General features: G+C 58.5%; 1 non-coding gene across 1 annotated transcript; it reads left to right on the forward strand.

Moving 5' to 3' along the window:
- The first annotated feature begins 2,824 nt into the window (after nt 1-2,824).
- On the forward strand, nt 2,825-2,931 carry LOC147729075 (U6 spliceosomal RNA). Its single transcript, XR_015309227.1, has one exon. It is a non-coding gene; the product is annotated as a U6 spliceosomal RNA (small nuclear RNA).
- Nucleotides 2,932-3,266: the final 335 nt, after the last annotated feature.

The raw sequence follows: 3,266 nt of genomic DNA on the forward strand, positions 1-3,266 counted from the left end.
TGTTGCATTTAGGGTGTTAAGTGAGTGACTGACCAAGGCACCAGGTTGAGAACAGTCCGTCTAAACCCTGCTCTGCTGCAAAACTATACACTGTCTTGTAAGTACATGTCTAGCTGAAGCAACAGGCCACCGTGTTTACAAAATCACTCATCCCCTGTGGGGCATCAACCTTGCCATGCACGTGTGGGGGGGTGGCGGGCTGTCACTCAGCCTGTGGTCAGCCGCAGCTTGGCCTCTGTGCTGAAACTGTTTCCCATATCAAATTTGGGGGGTTGTAGTGACACTTTGTACCAATTATGCCTGTGGCTAAATTAGCCCAGTGGCAGCCCAGCCACCTTTTGATGGTTTTGGCCACAGAACATGAGGTCTGGCGGGTGTATTTGACACCGGTGGCGGGGCAAGCCGACACTGGTGCCAAATACACCCGTCCGGTGTGTAAGGACCCGGGCCAGGCTTTTGTTCATAGCTATAAGGTGAGGACACGCGGTCGGGCAGAGAAGTAGTCCTTTATAAAGTCTGTTGGCCTCGTGGAGACTTCACTACTACAGGCGCTATACTTTAAGATTCGCGTTTCATTAGCTCTGGAAGACTGGCGGGCTGGGCCGTCCCTGCTGGGTTTCTTCCCTAGTGCACTGCACCCGCTCAAGAACAGTGCAGTGGTGCTTGGGAACCTCCTGAGCTATCTATCAGACACAATAATGCATTTGAAACAGCAATCCCTATCGAAAGCTGGCCAGACAGACGCTACAGATAAACTCTTCTGGAGAAGAGCTCGTAAAAGCCCCCCACGCACCACCTCCAAGAGCAGTAACATATCAATCCTTTTCTCTCTTTGCTCGTGAAGAGGGCAGTGCACGTCTAAGAAAAAGCGGCGCTTTAAGCTCCACTAGAACATACAGTTCACTCTCAAAACAGACAGAAAGGAGCAAGTGCGATGATTCTCTCATGCACCTCTCTACATTGGCCACCTGACCCCAGAGTCACACGTGTCAACATTAATTTTTTACCCCTGGAGTGCCGATCTACCCATTACCTCCTCGTTAGTCTTCCTCGCCACATGATTTACACAGTGAGCTTTAGCTCCACAACAGAACCCTCCAAAGCAAAAAGAAAACACCTCCCACCCCCTCCCAACATGGCCGACCAGTCCCACCTGACCTCTATAAGAGGCGGACCGGCCCAACCAACAGCCTGTTTTTTTTGTTCTGCGCGATTCTCTCCAGAGGCGCTGTTCAGGTAAGATGGGCCGGCGTAAGCTGGCCCTTGGGGTTTAGGGTGGAGGACCTGCTCTAGCGGTCCCTGGTGCCTTATGCTTAAAAATCCCCCCCCCCTCTTCCTTCCCCCGGTCCTATGGGGCCGGTTAGGTGCTGCTCTAGCGTGCCAGGGGTTTACAGGGGGGGGGGGGGCGGCCGGGGATGTGGGGTGTTTGGCATTCCCTTGTATCCCCAGGTCGTTACTAATGGGCCCTGGCCACTAAGTGGGCTTTGGGTCCGGCGCTGGGGGGTCTCCTGTATGTATGCTGGGGCCCCAGTTACCTTTGAAACGCCTGGCGTGGGTCCTTGGGGCTCACGCTGTCTAGCAGTGGACTATACCAACGGACCTGATATTCTCGTCCCGACCAATGATAGAGTCACTTTTTACGACTCCACTACGCACGCCTCACAGGGAGAGCCTGGAGGGGTTCCACAGCGGTATTTTACGTCCCTAGGGGTGAGGGCGTCTCGCCTTCTCTTGGGATGGGGCCCTTCGACATTTCCCCCGGATTTCGGGGTGTCAGCCTTCACGTGGGGTGTTCTGGGCTTCCGGGCCCGGGTTTGCGAGTGCTCGCTTCAGCAGCACTACTACTGAGATTGGCTTTTCCCGGTCTCGTGCTGGTGCGGCCGCTCCCGTTTTGTTCGCCCCTTGATCCTGGCTTTCGGCCATCTCCCTCCCTGGGTATCCCGGGGGGGGGGGGGGGGGGCTGTCGCCTCCGTTGCGTCCCTTCTTGGGACGTTGCTGTCAGGGTTCTTGGGCTCTTTGGGCTGACTGGCCGGTGTCCAGTCTTGCGGTTTTCCGCGGGATCCGCCTTCTCGGAAGGTTAGGGTACCTTCTCCTTCCCTTGTCTCGCCTGTGGATTTTTTCTGGGCCCATGGGTGGGGACTGTGCTCCTTGCCCGCCTGGTGGAGCTTCTTCGCCAGGTGGGGGTCTGGGTGTTCCCTGTATGGACGTATGGTTCTTCTCGGCCTCGTCGTTTTCGTGGGTGAGGCGTCTCGTCAGGCGGTGTCTCGCCTCCGTCGGCTCCCTGCACTTTGTGCGGTGGTCCCTTCGGCCCCCGTCTCGGGCTTGTCCTCCTTCGGGGGTCGTGTGCCTGGTCCCGGTTCTTCCCTCTGGTTCTTTCGGGGGGGGTTTGGCCGGGGCGTTTGGGGGTCGTTGGGATCTCCTGAGTCTCGCAGCTCCTCGTGCTGCAGGGGTGGCTGGCAGTCCTCCTGGCCTGCCGTCTTTTGCACCAGTGCTTCGGGGGTCGGTCGGCCTGGCGCCTGTCCTGTCCCTTCGGGCGGTCTTTCACCCGGGGTCCGCCTTGATGGGGCCGGGTCGACTGTGTCGGTTCTGGCCTTCGTTGCCTGGTCTCGCCCTGACCCCGGTGGGGTTTCGGCGCCTGGGGCATCGACTTGGTCTGCCTCCGGTGGCTCTGTTCACGGAGGGGGTCTCGGTCCTCCTGCCCATGTTCTGGTCTCTCCGCCCGGGTCATTGTGGTTGCCCTGTCTTTCGCTTGACCTTTTCGGTCTACTGTACGCGTTTCCCCCGTACCCTCTGTTATCGCGGGTCCTCTGCTGGATTCGCTTGGGTGCTCGCTTCGGCAGCACATACACTAAAATTGGAACGATACAGAGATGATTTGCATGGCCCCTGCGCAAGGATGACACGCGTATTCGTTCTGCGTTCCATAAAAGCCGGGCCGGGGTGCTCCGGGGTGCTCGCTTCGGCTGAGAGTGGACTACTGTTGGAACGTTACGGTGCAAGGGGCGGAGCCCGGTTCTTCCCGTTCCGTGATCCGGCTCCTTCGGCTGGCCTGACTCCGTCTGCTGGCCTGATTCTGGCGCGTTGTGTTGCCCGCGCCTCCGTGGACCCCTTGCGGTTCTTGTATTTCCCGGCTGAGGGGTTTTTCTTGGGCGTGGCTCCTTCTTCCCGGGGGGCCCGAGGGGCTGCCTTGCGGGCCTTCCGCAGTCCGGTGTTCAACGGGCTGGTTTCCCTGGTGGCTCGCTTGGCTCCGGAGTTTGTTTCTCCGT

The sequence above is a fragment of the Lissotriton vulgaris genome, chromosome 2_2, assembly GCF_964263255.1.
Source record: "Lissotriton vulgaris chromosome 2_2, aLisVul1.2, whole genome shotgun sequence".
Taxonomy (NCBI): domain Eukaryota; kingdom Metazoa; phylum Chordata; class Amphibia; order Caudata; family Salamandridae; genus Lissotriton; species Lissotriton vulgaris.